The sequence below is a fragment of the Patella vulgata genome, chromosome 2 (genome assembly GCF_932274485.2).
Source record: "Patella vulgata chromosome 2, xgPatVulg1.2, whole genome shotgun sequence".
Taxonomy (NCBI): Eukaryota; Metazoa; Mollusca; class Gastropoda; family Patellidae; genus Patella; species Patella vulgata.
In genome coordinates this window covers 1,263,393-1,280,083 of record NC_065880.2, presented here as the reverse complement: position 1 = coordinate 1,280,083, position 16,691 = coordinate 1,263,393, and the positions used below count along the sequence as shown (strand labels likewise).

The following is a 16,691-nucleotide window of genomic DNA, read 5'->3' as shown; positions in this document are numbered from 1 at the left end:
AAACCCACCGTGTTATTAAGCTAGAGGTTTAGTTTCTTTAAATGACAAGACATATTGGTACAGAAGTAAAACTACTCAACATAAAACAGTTTATCAAACTGATGGAAATATTCTCACGTTTCTCTGTCGAAATTTACCAAAACTTCTATTTGAAGTCAACACCTAATTTTAAAGGGCTGCCATTATTACAAAGTTATATGTGTGTGTGTTTTATTTATTTCTTTACAGACAAATACTGAAACACATAATTATGATATACTAGATTAAACAGAATCCTCAGTGACCGATGATCGACAATACTATAACTAATACCATTACTAGAACATAAATATCTTCCACAATACCAAATAAAACATCTAACTACCATGAAACTATAGACAGAATTTAAATCTGTTTTAAAACCTCATCTATTTAATAAGGTGTGATCATTGATATACTCTAGATATACTTTACCCATAATATACAATGTGACTGAACAGTGATTAGAAATAACCATTGAACATAATGTAGCGCTATATAAGACAATTATTATTATTAATTATTATAATTACATTAATATACTTGTCCAATATAAACCAAACAATCTGATAATAAAAGGACATTTCAACCTTCAATTAGAAAAAAAAACCAGTCCATAATATTTCTAAAAATTACTTAATAATCTTAAATGTGAAATCTGAAAATGCGCAGTAACTCGGCCAGATACATTTCGTACACCGTTTGATATAATGTTACAATCTGCCTACAAACAATACCACAGTACAGAAACTGCTTTACTCAAAATCACCAGCGATATCTACCGAGCTATCTAAGATCAACAGAAATTGATCAAACGCTAGTTAATTTTGATAAAGAAATAATTTCAGGAACCCATAAAGCTCTAAATATTGGTGCTATATTAGACTCGAACCTATCGTTTAAAGATCATATACAAAGTATTTGTTCCACTGCTTTCTATCATATACATCGAATTGAGAAGATCCAACGCTATCTCAATTATGAAAAGAAAGAAAAACCCATCTACGCATTCATCTCAACTAAACTAGATTACCATAATGGCTTACTATACGGCTTACCAGACTATCGGATTAACAAACTACAACATGTTCAAAATTCAGCAGCTCGACTCCTCGCTAAACCAGAAAACATCAACACATCTCCCCTGTATTGCAATCTTTACATTGGCTTCCAATTCAGCAAAGAATTAAGTTCAAGTTACTCCCCTTTCGTTTTCAAAGCGTTAAATGACCAAGCTCCATCTTATATAAAAAGTTTTGTAGAACCCTACACTACCAGCAGAATTCTCCGTTCTCAGAAAAAAACATCTTCTAAAATCTCCAGCCATTAACTTACAACTTGGAAAACGTTCCTTTTCTTGTGCTGGTCCTTTTCTATGGAATAGACTACCACAATCAATGAAATAACTACCGTCTGGGGGCCATTTTAAATCTCAACTCAAAACATTCTTATTTCAAAACCCTGATCTGTAAATAACCAGTGAATATACAGTGGCGGCGCCAGGGAGGGGGGGGGGGCAATCTGGTCTGCCCTGTTTGCCCCCTCCCCCCCAATAATTTTAGAAAATAAAAAAAAGTATTTGTGATATGTTTCGGTAATCAATATCTTCTACAGTGAATAAATCCCACATCCCCACTCAGTCATAAACTTGCATGTTGTAAAGCATTTCCGACAGTCTATTTTTCAAAATTTTCTTGGCAAAGTCCTCAATGGACTCGTTACTTTGGCGTTCACAAGGGGTATTCGTTGAGGTTCGCAAATCCGTTCGTTTGACATTTTGTTCTCTAGTCGGATAAACTAGTGATCAGGCGACGGACGGTATCTGGTCAGATCTATTTATCTCGACGATCGGTGCCTGGGAATACTGTAAGACAGCATTTCCGGCAGTCTATTTTTCAAAATTTTCTGGGGGAGGACTCCCTACTTTGACGCTCGTGAGTGGGCTTCGTCGTGATTCGCAAGTCCGTTCGTTTGACACTTTACCTCATCGATCAGTGCCTGAAATACTGCCAGGTTGCATTTCCGGCAACTTGTTTTTTAAAATTATCTGGGGGAGGCCCCCTACCCCTAGTCGAAGCTCGTGCCTTTGCCCCCTTAACCTTGCCCCAGCTTTGCCCCTCCAATCACCGACAGCTGGCGCCGCCACTGTGAGTATATAAACAAACAGAGCCTTAAAAACTGTTTTCTTCTTCAGTATTAACGCGCTTTATAAATGACGATATTATTATTATTATTATTATTATTACCTTAACTTGATCTGTCAAACAATATTGTTCGTCGTTCGACTCACTGTACAATATGTCCACCCCCTTCACAAACCACACGTCAGGCCTATTTTTACCTGGAAAATCCAGGCTAATATATATATATATAGACAGGTACGGGCAAACCCGATTTCTTATGCAATAGTGGACATTTATTTAAGTTACTATAAATAACTCTGAATTTCAAGTGCTGACAAAGTTAAAACCTTATTTACCACACCATCTTAGAATTTTATTTTTCAACTTCAAAAACGTGCGGCTAGGAGCATTTTGGATGAAAAACCTGATTCACATTCGTCACCTTTGTTTGAGTCTCTAAATTGGCTTACAATCCACCAACGCATTCAATACAACCAAGGAATGCTCACCTTCAAAATTCTAAGAGACAAATTACCATCATATTTATATAACACATTTTATGAAAATTCTAAATTGACCGAAACTACCATGACATTGAGATCGGAAAGTCACTTAGTCAACTTGAATTAACAATTCCAAAAAGTAAGAAAATAGACAATGACATGTCTGTGAAACATGCGTCTTCAAGTTTTATCTTCAAAAAGGAGTTAGTAAAACATGTTACATCTTTGAACCCTTGTTTTATATATATATAATTACTTTTTTTTCTTGTTTGTAAGCTTATATATTATGATATATATGCACTTTGTAAATATTATTACTGTGTAGTTGCTAGTTTTATAGAGTAGGAAGGACATGTTGAAAATTAGAAATCATGTACTAAATATGTTCCCTCAGAAAATAAAGTCATTATTATTATTATTATTATTATTATTTAGTAACTGGATAGAGCAATCAAATATAACACATGCTTATAGAAAACAGCTGCTACTATATATTTAGTGACTGAATACAGCAATATAACACGCATACCCTACTGTTCTGTTAGTCCCGAAATGACCTAGTTTGTGTCGAGTGGACGTTAAACCCCATTTCTCTCTCTCTACTGTTCTGCCCCGACTGGGCTAATGAAGACGGGCATACGCCATACAGTGTGCTATGAGGGAAATTTTCCCCGTATAGCAGCACTATGGTCTACTCTTATACCGGATTCCAACTGCCAAGGGATCTTTTACGTGCATGCCAATGTATACAAGGGACCTCGGGTTTTCGTCCCATCCGAACAACTAGACAGCTCTCCTTGTCAGGCCCTCCGTTCTGCACCACTGACAAGGGGAAACCACGTCGAAAACATACTTATGGAAAAACAGCTACTAATATTATACCGAATTCCAACTGCCAAGGGATCTTTTACGTGCATGCCAATGTATACAAGGGACCTCGGTTTTTCGTACCATCCGAACGACTCGACAGCTCTCCTTGTCAGACCCTCCGTTCTGCACCACTGACAAGGGGAAACCACGTCGGAAAACATACTTATGGAAAAACAGCTACTAATTTATTTGGTTGAAGCTGGGATACTGTGACATCACCATATTGATAACGATATTAATCTTTGATGCTTCTTACATTACTAGCTGTTGTTCCATACAGTATGTGTAATAGTTTAATACAATACATATATTAAACTAGATTTAAAGAAGATTTCTTTATTCCTATCGTGTTTAAATAATAATGATATCATTACCTTGAATAACTGTACTTTGAATTACTTATACCGGCTTCTACAGATGATATTAGAAGATGAACGAATTAATTTTACTCTGTGATAGTAGTCTGCGTTCTACAAGACTCGATTACACAGTCTCTAGACGTGCAATGATTAAATTCATGTATGGATATGCAAATAAATGACTTAATAACAAGAGCTATTAAACTGGTTTTCCCCTTACCATAAATAGATATTTAGTCATATATCACATGTTTTAAGCGATGTAAGCGGAGTTTGATATAACTTATCCAAAAGGTAACTAGTGTGTGAAATTTACATGTTCAAATTGGTTAGTTTAATAAATAGGCTAGTAATATAGCCTATACAATTACAGACCTTATGTTCATATAACAATACATACCAGTACAAAATTACATACCTATATGTTCATATAACAATATAAACAATAAACACTACCTTGTAAGAGTATATAGTCAAATAGTTACTCGTTTCCAAGAATTACACAAGTATAGTTTCTGAGAAGCCAGTATTCCTCGATATCTGCTGTTTAAAGTTATAACAGTTATATCATACATATGACCTATATCACTTCGTTCACAGTCATTATTTACATTATAAAAGAGATATTTTCAGTATACGCAGCTATTGTCAAGTTTTTGTGCATTACACATGCGTATGTACAAATAAAATGAAATGGGGCTCAACGTCCTACAGTTCTGCTCCGTTTGTGCTAACGGGCAAACGCCATGCAGCTTGCTATGAGGGACATTTTGCCAAGACAGCGGCTGTATGGCTTACTCTTATCTCGAATTCAAACTGTCAATGTTTCTTTTACGTGCATGCCTATGTGTACAAGGGATCTCGGTCTTTCGTCCCATCCAAACGACTATACGTTGTTGCGTGCAAGGTCATCCGCCCATCAAGACAGACAAAGCAGAATCACGCCGGAAAATCTCGATGAACTTTCTCGGCCAAAGCAGGGATCGAACACGGGACCTCTAGGTTAGCGAGGCAACATCCTAAGCACTGAGCCACCATGGCTCTGAATCAGCCTTACGGGTTGGCGTATAGTATTGACAAGTCTCTAAATTACTTAAGAATGAATGAAGTTTAACGTTCCACTTGTCTGCACTGACTTATAATCATCAATAAAATATTGATCTAGTTGTAGATTTACTCTTTGGCCTGTACCTTAATTACAGCCTCTCTTGCTACAGTAAGTGTCAATTGTTATCTTAAAGATACATTATGGGAGATGAGATAAAGAGATGGCAGTTCTCGCTATAATAGTTAAAAACTAGATAGTGTAAAGGTAATTTGCTGAAAATTTCAGTCAAATTGATCCACTATGAGCCGAGAAAGAAGCTGGTGAAATTTTTGCATAGTCTCGGTCATCATTACTAAAATCATTAATAAAAACAGCATAGTCTCGATTATCCACTTTTCTGATTTAATTATCAACGGCCGTTAGCTGTATATAGGAATCTAATCCAGCCAACATCGAAGGCTAGCCTTGACATCGAGAGTTTATTATTGTCTGGATAAGTTAATTAATGTCTAATTGATAATTTAGATAACATTTCAGGCCTAAAGAAAGACTTGTAATAAACAGATTTTGCTCTTGCATAACGCATTTTTAATTGCAGCCTCTAATTACTTTCCATGGACACAAATTAGAAGAGGGTAATTTTTGATGATATCTTTTATTCATTGACATTCTTAACAAACATTCCTGGTCATTTTGACATTCTCAATGAACCATGTTGGTCATTCTGACGTTCTCAACAAACTACCCTGGTCATTTTGGGACTAACATACGGTAATTTTAATTTTCTATGTTTACATTAGTCCAGTTGGTACAGAAAAGTTGAACGATAAACCCCATTTTATTTTGGTTTTAGTTTGTCAAGAATATCGCTATCTATGAAATTCTGTATCGCTTAATTCACATTAATAAAAAAAAAAAAAGGTTGGAAAAAACTACCATGAAATTAGTCAGGTAGGTATAATGAAATAAAAATAGAAACTTTATCGCGATCAACATGAACAGATTATCCCGGTGTCGTTTAGCCAGTTTTGAACACTCGTTTAGTGTTGGAATAAGCTACAACCCCCAGAATACAGCACTACAGCAATAGTCATGAATTACGAGGTAAACTATATGCTAGATAAATCTATAGTGTATTGTTTGAATATATAATTCATGTAATAGAGTGATGTTTAGATGTCCGTCTACACGACTGTATATACATGTGTGTTTTATAATACAAGTATCGTATGATACAAGTCAGGTCACCACGCCCCGTGGATCACGATTGGACAAATAATCAAATAATGGCAGACGTTCGGTGTAACCAAGAATACAAATAATGATTACCCTTAGATTTATGTATTTGATTTCATATATTCTATATAAAAGATTCACCCAGCTATAGCCTATATGGTATATTAGAATAAAAACCTATCATTGCAGATAAGATTATAGTACAATATGCCTGTCGTATCACAATGGATATATCGTATTTCAATAGATTTTATAATTACTGTATTCAACAATATTTGGCTTGGTGATTCTTTTTTTCTTTTAAAATATAAAACATTGTTATCGCCTACTCCACATAGATTTTGTTTTGCTTCTGTTATTTTGTCCCCTTTATCAGATATTTTGATGTCTAGATGTCTTATGAAGAAAGAAAAGTTACAATTGTCCCAGATATTGCTATGTTATTATCCGAGTTAGTTGTTAGATATACCCTTGTAATAATAGTGTATTAACACATCGATGACGTGAAGTATGTATTATTAGAAGTCAATATATATCATATCTACATTACAACTTTTACAAAACTAACATAAAATATTTAAATTAAATAAAATTTAAATTACATGTCACTTACTTTATTGACACAGGCTTCAATATGATAATAATCCTCTCTATAGAGTCTTTTATTTCAACAATTTAATGGCGACGTTACAGTTTAATTTACTTCCTAGTTGTATCAGGGGTTGGTATAATAAAATGATTGGTTGCTATATATTAGTATTTATCTGAAAAAGGGGTGGAGCTTATCATTGACCTACAGAATTTGAATAATATATCAATAGGGAGATGCTAATTGTCGGCCGGTTGTAGTAGGTGGAAATTAAGAAGAATACCACTCCTTGAACCCGACCCTTGACCCTGGCTGACAGCTGTCAATCTGTTATCATGACTACGTAAACCGAATATGGGAGGGGCGATATCTCCTCTACCTTTGAGTGATTCTCTATAGGTCTACTCGATTGAACGTTCCAGAATTGAATTCTCGCAATCCCCAAAATAAGTGACACTCGAGTGAAAAGGGGTATTTCGGGTTATAACGCATTCGTCAGCCGAATAAGAAAATATCTCAACCAACCATGCAGGCCAAACATATTTGTTGTGTTTAAACACGTCACTATTCTATTCACATCACCTCCGTGGTGAGGACTGACCGAACTGTGACAGGACCATGGGCGTCACACATGAGGGGGTCGGGTCTGAATATAATTGGACCCCCCCCCCCCACAAAAAAAATAACAAAAATTACATAGTAGGCCCTAACTCCTATGTAATTACAACAATTATTAGGATTTGTTAAGATTATATCTGTATAAAACCTGTTCATATCCCAATATGTTGGTGTGATGTTTTAGTTTAACCCCGTAAAATATGCCAAAACAGTGTTTACAGGTGACCCTCCCACATCTCCCTATCGCACTACATCTTTCATTTCTGTCCGTTCTGGACTGCGAATCGAGCACCCCCTAAGTAGCCTACAAGGTAGTACATTACTAATATATATTTTATAGTATCATAGACTAGATTATATTAGACATTGTTGATACAACATTATTTAACAAATCATAGAGATGAATACAATACATGTACGTTAAGCAGGGGCGGATCCAGGGGGGGTTCTGACGCTTCCGGAACCCCCTCAAGATTTTTCGGTGCCCTTTTTTCCCGAACGGACTTCCATACACCGGCAGATATTTGGGCCGGCAAGTGGCGACGCCGCGCGGTGAATGAAGACGTCAACGTCATACAATATGGCGACCCCCTTGCCAGACGGCAAGATGAAAATTTTTCGGTAGTTTTTGTTCCTATTTGCATCTAAAATGCCGCGACACGATCATATCAAAAGGAAAAGGGAGGAAGATAAAATTGCTGCAGCCGCTCAGTGTACCAAAATCTTTCGGTAAGTGTAAAATTTTACTGCATTTGTTGATTTTTAAGGTGAAGAGAGTAGTCTGTGCAGCAGTCGCTAGATATTTACTATCATCAATGTACAATTAAAAGAGGATTTACACACTTCAAGCTTAGTGATTTGGAGGGCACATTAAGGCCTAAAATAGGGCACTGTTACGTGAAAATCATGGGTCTAAGGGGCACATTTTTTGCCGAATCGATATAAAATAGGGGCATCTTTACATCAAAGGGGCACTTTTTGTACCTAAATGATTAAAAAGGGCATTTTAATGTGATACCCTTGAATGAGGAGGGCACATTCAACGCCAAGTCGATATACAGAGGGCATTTTAACGTCAAAACCATGGATTGCAGGGGCAATTTTTACGTCAAAAGGATTCAAAGGGCATTTTCACGTCAAACTCTTGGATTTGGAGGGCACACTTTATGGCGAATTTATTTAAAGAGGGCCTTTTTATGTCGATCCCATCGATTTGAGGTCAGATAATAGGTCTCAATGTTTTGTTTTCAGTCCAATAATTCTTTTTACGTCAAAAGGATTCAAAGAGCATTTTCACGTCAAACTCTTGGATTTGGAGGGCACACTTTATGGCGAATTTATTTAAAGAGGGCCTTTTTATGTCGATCCCATTGATTTGAGGTCAGATAATAGGTCTTAATGTTTTGTTTTCAGTCCAATAATTCATGGTTCAGTATTTTGCATTTTAAGTAAAATAAAAATTGAAAAATTCCATTAATTTATTTTGTTTAAACTTACAATATTTCTTTCTCATGGTATGTGGAATGTTGTTGCAATGCTGTATTATAAATCTAGTTTTATGCCTCTAAAACCCACCAGAGTGGCTTAGAATGGTCTGATATTTAAAAAAATTTCCCCAGACCCCCCGCTAGCGCGCGCCTACGACGCCCGCCAGTCATGGTTACTGTATTAGACAAAAATGGGGTGCCCTTATTTGAAAATGGGGTGCCCTTATTTTTTGGGAACCCCCTCCAGCTAGAGCCCTGGATCCGCCCCTGTTAAGGTATGTCTTTGAAAACTAAACAAGGTTAAGTATATACATACCAACTTTGTTTGATTCTAATATATCATATACAATGTTATAAAACCCCAGTTATTACCTTGTCTTGATCTGTTAAACGATTGTTCAGCTATTGCTCGATCTACTGCTTACAATATAATGTCTAACCCTTTAACAAACGACACATCAGGTCTATTTTTACCTGGAAAATCCAGGCTTTTAGACACGTACGGGCAAACCCGATTTCTATATTTAAAGATGCATTATGTTGGAGTTAAATGTGTTTATTACAGGTCTTTATATAAATTATTATTTATTACAGGTCTTTATATACTATTCAAAAAAAGTAGGGGATATTTGATTTTGGGGGCATAATACTAAAATATGCAAATGACTACGAAAAAAGTCACTATAGAACCTAACAGAAGAAACATTTCCAGTTACATGTGACGCCCAAACGCACCAATAGCTACCGCATTGAATGCAGGTGATGCTTGGGATCATCATGGGGGTCCAACCCAAGATTTGCACGACTCTGACTTTGAATGTTACAGTCATTGTGGCATTGAATTCCAGGGTGGAAACATCAGTTTAATTGTTTTAGTGACCAGAAAACAAATTTTGATATGCGTCGGCTTACCCAAAATGAAAGGTTACGTGCCCTTGGCATGCTACAGATCGGCACAACACAGGCGGTTGTGGCGCGGACGATGAATGTTTCTCAGTCTGTCATAAGCAGGCTATGGTCCAGATACCGTGATACACAATCTGTACAGGACAGACCACGCTCAGGTCGACCAAGGGCGACAACTCAAGCCCAGGATCGATTTATCCGTACCTTGGCCTTGAGAAATCTTGTCATCACAGCAAATCAGATCAGCGCTCGTCTTCAAACAGACACTGGTGTGAGAGTGAGTGGCCAGACGATTCGGAATCGACTGCATAGGGGTCACCTTCGCGCCCGACGTCCTCGCGTGATCCCTTGTTTGAGAGATCATCACATTCAGGCAAGACGTCGTTGGTGTAGGGATCGTCAACACTGGGATAATCGACGCTAGAGCAATGTGATGTTTTCAGATGAGTCAAGGTTCACTGTTGATTTTTTGGACAGACGTAGGAGGGTGTGGCGTCGTCGAAACGAGCGCTTCCAAGACGTTAACGTCATCAGACATGATCGATTTGGGGGTGGTTCTGTTATGGTGTGGGGAGGCATCACTGTTGCTGGAAGAACGGCTTTACATGTTGTTGCAGGGCGTGTTACAGGCCAGTACTACCGGGACAACATCTTGGCAGTCCATGTTGTGCCGTTCGCACGACGTCATGGCCGCCGTTTCATCTTCCAGGATGACAACGCAAGATGTCACAGGGCCAGGATCGTTACAGGTTACCTCCAACAACAGAACATCACCACATTACCTTGGCCAGCACTGAGTCCCGACCTCTCCCCCATCGAGCATGTCTGGGACATGCTTGGACAGAGGTTACGTCAACGTCAACAACGTCCTGCCAATGTCCAAGAACTTGCTGCTGCGTTGCAACAGGAATGGGACAATCTGGACCAAAATGACCTTAGACGTCTCATTAGGAGTATGCCACGTCGGATCAATGCTTGTTTGGCAAACAGAGGAGGATTTACCCGTTACTGACTTGGTTGTGATGCTGTGGTAACTTTGCTGTTTGACCCCGGGTATCATTTTACCCTTATAATGGTCAGTCTGTGCCTTACTTAGTCTAACGATCATTTGGAATAAATCGATGAATGTGAACTTCATTTCATTTTGTCATTTGTTTCTTCGTCAGTTTCATTAGGTGACTTTAATAACACTTAAAAATCAAATATCCCCTACTTTTTTTGAATAGTATATTAGCTTCAAAAGTTATAAAAATTATTATTTAGACATGTATTCACATGGCAAGCCTATGATCAACCCACTCTAGAACATCGGATGGCGGAGATTTAAACGGATTGAAACTCGGTCTCCATTTTATTCTGTCTTTGTATCTTTAAATAATGAATACTAATGGGAGAAATTGGTCAGGAAGACAAGATTTCTTTGAATTCCTAGTGCCGAGGAATATACAAAGATTTATATATGGCCTCAAATATTGAACAAGAAGGATTTAGTCTGTCCAGTTTAAATGTTGTACACATGAATCGAATGACAACAATTGGTGCCAACGTCAAACTCACCCATAACCAAACCGCTCCCTCACCCACCTCAATTACAAAAAACAACGAAAAGAAAATCAAAAACAAAAAAACTCTGATAATTCGCCCCACACCGTTTTACAAAAGCTTCGTGGGGTAATATCAACATGAAATATATGTTTATTTCATAAAATTAATTGAAAGAAGATATATTTATTGATATCTATGACAATAAAAGCTCCAATTGTACAACCATATTAATACAATAATATTATTTTTAGAGGTATTAAGTAACTGGATAGAGCAATCAAATATAACACATACTTATTGAAAAACAGCTACTACTATATTTAGGGACTGAATACAGCAATATAACACTCATACCCTACTGTTCTGCCCCGACTGCGCTAATGAAGACGGGCATACGCCATACAGTGTGCTATGAGGGAAATTTTGCCCGTATAGCGGCACTATGGTCTACTCTTATACCGAATTCCAACTGCCAAGGGATCTTTTACGTGCATGCCAATGTATACAAGGGACCTCGGTTTTTCGTACCATCCGAACGACTCGACAGCTCTCCTTGTCAGACCCTCCGTTCTGCACCACTGACAAGGGGAAACCACGTCGGAAAACATACTTATGGAAAAACAGCTACTAATTTATTTGGTTGAAGCTGGGATACTGTCACATCACCATATTGATAACGATAATAATCTTTAATGCTTCTTATATTACTAGCTGTTGTTCCATACAGGATGTGTTATAGTTTAATATATATTAAACTAGATTTAAAGAAGATTACTTTATTCCTATCGTGTTTAAATAATAATGATATCATTACCTTGTATAACTGTACTTTGAATTAATTAATTTTACTCTGTGATAGTAGACTGCTTTCTACAAGACTCGATTACACAGTCTCTAGGCGTGCAATGTTTAAATTCATGTATGGATATGCAAATAAATGACTTAATAACAAGAGCTATTAAACTGGTTTTCCCCTTACCATAAATAGATATTTAGTCATATGTCACATGTTTTAAGTGATGTAAGCGGAGTTTGATATAGCTTATCCAAAAGTTAACTAGTGTGTGAAATTTACCTGTTCAAATTGGTTAGTTTAATAACTATACTAGTAATATAGCCTATACAATTACATACCTATATGTTCATATTACAATATATACCAGTACATTATTACATACCTTTATGTTCATATAACAATATAAACAATAAACACTACCTTGTAACATTGAGATAGTCAAATAGTTACTCGTTTCCAAGAATTACACAAGTATAGTTTCCGAGAACCCAGTATTCCCCGATATCTGCTGTTTAAAGTTATAACAGTTATATCATACATTTGACCTATATCACTTCGTTCACAGTTTTTATTTACCAGTGCCGGATTGGGCCCACCTAAGCGCATTAAAAAAAAGTGGGCTTAAGCCTATAAAGAAAAAAGAGAAAGAAAAAAGAAAAAAAAGAAAAGAGAAAGAAAGGAGAGGGGGGGGAGAAAAGAAAGAAGGAAGGAGAGGACAGGGCACAGGACAGGAGAAAGAAATGATTGGAAGAAAAATGAACACAAAAAAAGAAGTGTACTACAAGAAGAGAATTAATATAGTAACTAGAATTGCGCGCAATACTGAAGGCTTTCACTGTCGCCAAGGTGTCACACGATCGCCAGATATATGACAAAAGACTATCCCCACCACTCCCCCCACCTCCCCAAAAAACCCACACTCTAGCATAACTCAGATATTGACCCCTAAACATGCTCCAACTCGTTAAAATACGCTGTTTTCAATTTTCGATCTCTTTTTTAGGCTACCCATGACAATTAGAAACATTGTACAAGGGTTTCACACAATACACTACCCAGTAGAGGTAACAATTTTTATCTGATTTTGTTGAAACTTGAAATGTAAGTTTATAACCCAAAGATCTCGGTTCCTTTCGGTATTCGTGCATATTGGACCGTAACTTCCTGAATTATGCCCCCTGATTGTACGAAAAATCGCATTTTTAGCTTGTGGACCCTATAATAGAGGTCATAATTTTTATACGATTTAAAAAAACGTATGATTATATCACCGTTACACCCTAAGGACGGATGTGTTTGAATTTCGTGAAAATCGGCCAAAAATTGACAGATAAAATGGCCGCCGTTTGTTCTCAAATTTATAGCGTAAATATATGGTATATCAAGGTTGTGTACCCTATATAGGTCACAATTTTTATCCAATTTTGTTGAAACTTGAAATGTGAGTTTATAACCCAAAGATCTCGGTTCCTTTTGATATTCGCGCATATCGGACCGTAACTTCCTGAATTATGTCCCCTGATTATGTCCCCTGTACAAATACTCAGTAGAGCCGAGAAAATACTGACTAATTATAAATATGATTTTTTCCAAAATCCAAGCATTCTACTACAAACTAAAAATATGAAAATACTAGACACACTCTTTTTAAAACGACAAGACATTTAAATCTACATGCAAGCCATTAATTAGTATATTTGTTAATTTATTGATTTGATCAATTTTTAGATCAGAATTTTATTAAAATTTTAGTACCTTTGATTGTGTATGGTCTTGAACTCTTCATTTAACTTTCTTATTCTGGCATGTTGAGGCTTTAAAATTATCCTTAATATTTATGGTTTTGTGTTTTTCAGAAACTATAGCAGTTGAAGATCCACATACGTGTGGAAGAGGGTTTAAGTGTTCAGATTATTTAGAAGGTACAGATTGTAATGAATTCTGGCAAGGGCCAAATTTTGGCATTACAAACTTTGATAATTTTGGCCTTAAAACTTTGATAATTTTGGCCTAGCTATGTTGACAGTGTTTCAATGTATCACAATGGAAGGATGGACTGATGTCTTATATGATGTAAGTATGTCTACACCTCTACATGTGTGCTAAGAGTAAATACATCTACATGTACATGTGTACATGTGTGCTAAGAGTAAATACATCTACATGTGTACATGTGTGCTAAGAGTAAATACATCTACATGTACATGTGTACATGTGTGCTAAGAGTAAATACATCTACATGTGTACATGTGTGCTAAGAGTAAGTGTGTCTACACCTCTACATGTGTGCTAAGAGTAAATACGTCTACATGTACATGTACTAAGCACTAGTGTTGGGTAATGCGATTCCTGTCACATCAATTTTGTTATATAGACTTTGTCACGAGTCTATAAAATCAGGTGCCTTGACACTTGAGTTGTGATTTATGTCACACTATCACAATACATGTAGTCTAGAACAGATTTACATATCCTACAAACAATTTTTATTGCGTCACTTTTTAAAAACTGCTTCACTTTTTTTTTTACATGTTGTTCAGTAACTATTTAAAATTTTCGAAAGCCAGATCACAGAGTGGCAGTTAGTTATTAATTGGATGGCACCCTCTGTGATGCAGGCTAGGTTATTTCGAGACTAACATATGATTCAATTTTATTTCAATAATTCGCTTGCGTGTGGGGGACTTTAGCAGGGGGAGTAACCAGAGAAAACCCACAAGGCTAAACAGGCGACCCTTATCCTTGTCACGTACAAGCTGGCAATCGAAACTACGCTACTTGACTCAATGACGGACCTTATGATTTATGGGACACGTGTTAGATCGTTATGCCACCAAACCCCCAGTAACGGTTGAGAAGAACGTAATCTAACACATTCCCTGCTGCATTCCCCATGTGGCCTTTAATATATGCAAATTTATATTAAAAAACCAAATTCACTGAATCTCCCTAGACCACTCTCAAAATTGTCCATTAAATAATGTAATGTTAATTGTTTTATTTTCAGATAAATGATGCAGTTAGTAATGAATGGCCATGGATTTATTTTATCAGTCTTATTATTATTTGTTCTTTTTTTGTACTTAATCTTGTTCTTAGTGTGTTGAGTGGGTACATACAATTATTAATGACATCAATCACCTTCTTAACTTTATTTCATAGAGCTTGAGACATGATGGCTCAGTAATAGGACGTTGGCTAGCTAACCTTGAGGGATTTTAAGGTAGTGGCAAGGGTCAAACGTATAGTTGTTCAGATGGGACGCAAAACTGAGGTCCTGTATGTTTAAACAATCGCAGTATTGGCTCTTAGCAGACTGAAGGAAAATTGACTCGCAGAACTTGGATATACATGTACATGTATTAAAGCTATCTTCAAATAAAAAGTCTTGGCATTAATTTTTATGTCTGTCCGTATGTAAATATAAATATAATCCATTCTTATTGTTGTCACTGTTTTTTTATAGAGAATTTTGCAAAGAGAGAGAAAAAGCCAAAGCTACAGGAGACTTCCAAAAATTACAGCTAAAACAACAGTTGGAGGAGGAATTACGTGGTTAGATTGCATCACACAAGCTGGTAAGGTTAATTTATTTAAATATTTGGAAAAGTGATCAAAAGTAGACTGCAAGCTCATTGACCATGACCAGTCCTAACAGTTTGTTACTTCTGTCCATTTGAATTACAGCCATATATATATATGTATCACAGTTCAGGCCTCGAAATGTTTAAAAAAAGCTACCTGTCGCAAGCGACAGGTAGTTTTTTTTCATACCTGTCGCTTCAGTAAATAACCTGTCACTCTTAATTATCAAACTCAAAGAATAATCACATCACACATATCCATACATGTAGGTACACACATATGTGGTTAGGTCTTTGACGTACATTGCTCTATATAAATATCGTAATATGAAACCTTTTTATTTCTTCGACATTGGAATGCCTAAAAGTTCTTGAAAGTCGGCTAATCTGCTTCTCGGCGATTCGAAGATTCATACAATTCTATCATCCGTATCCACGTGAATTCCGCAAAGTATCATGGTACCACACTTCCGTACTAAATCGAATACTTCACTGTTGAGTTGTAGAATTCAGATTTTAAAATATCCGTAATAAATTGAATATCAAAACACAAATCACACCTGTGCATGGCACCGTATTTACATGTACCGCGTGCGAAGGACAGATAACGCCACCTGGAATTCCCTTCTCACATATCCGGACTATTTTTACACTACAAATTTATTTATATATGAAATATTTTTCCGACCTGATTTTTTGATTTTGTCAAATTGTCTTATAAATTATTCATAGCCTTTATTTATGGAAATTGTTTAAAACTTTTTAAATGATTAAATACAGCAAGCAACGAGCCGTGTGCATTTCCATTCCAACCACTACTATATTTACTGTGGTGTCGTTACGGTAGAATTATTTCAGGTGACTTGGGGGTGCGTTTTAATTTATTTAGATATAATACTCCATAATGCTATAAACTAGTGTCAAGCAGATCAAAACAAGCTTAGATGGTGTGAAATTCATTGATATAAAATTGTCTACTTCCAAACTGTGTGAGTAACTGTCGCCTACG

The 16,691-nt window shown here is 36.5% G+C and overlaps 2 long non-coding RNA genes across 5 annotated transcripts in view; one reads left to right on the top strand and one right to left on the bottom strand.

The window, feature by feature from the left end:
* LOC130010864 (uncharacterized) overlaps positions 1 to 16,691 on the bottom strand; it is a 65,981-nt gene that overhangs the window by 2,772 nt on the left and 46,518 nt on the right. The window contains exon 2 of the long non-coding RNA XR_008786163.1: positions 6,771 to 6,921. This is a non-coding gene — a long non-coding RNA (uncharacterized LOC130010864). The remainder of the gene's footprint in view (positions 1 to 6,770; positions 6,922 to 16,691) is intronic.
* The window catches only part of LOC130010859 (uncharacterized), a 162,650-nt gene continuing 153,856 nt past the window's right edge, over positions 7,898 to 16,691 (top strand). Inside the window, exons 1-3 of one of the 4 annotated variants that reach the window (XR_008786146.1) lie at positions 7,898 to 8,093; positions 13,955 to 14,020; positions 15,565 to 15,676. This is a non-coding gene — a long non-coding RNA (uncharacterized LOC130010859). Of the gene's footprint in view, positions 8,094 to 13,954; positions 14,021 to 14,070; positions 14,172 to 14,266; positions 15,677 to 16,691 lie in introns of those variants that run through there. The other 3 variants (XR_008786137.1, XR_008786150.1, XR_008786135.1) reach the window with 3 other exon arrangements.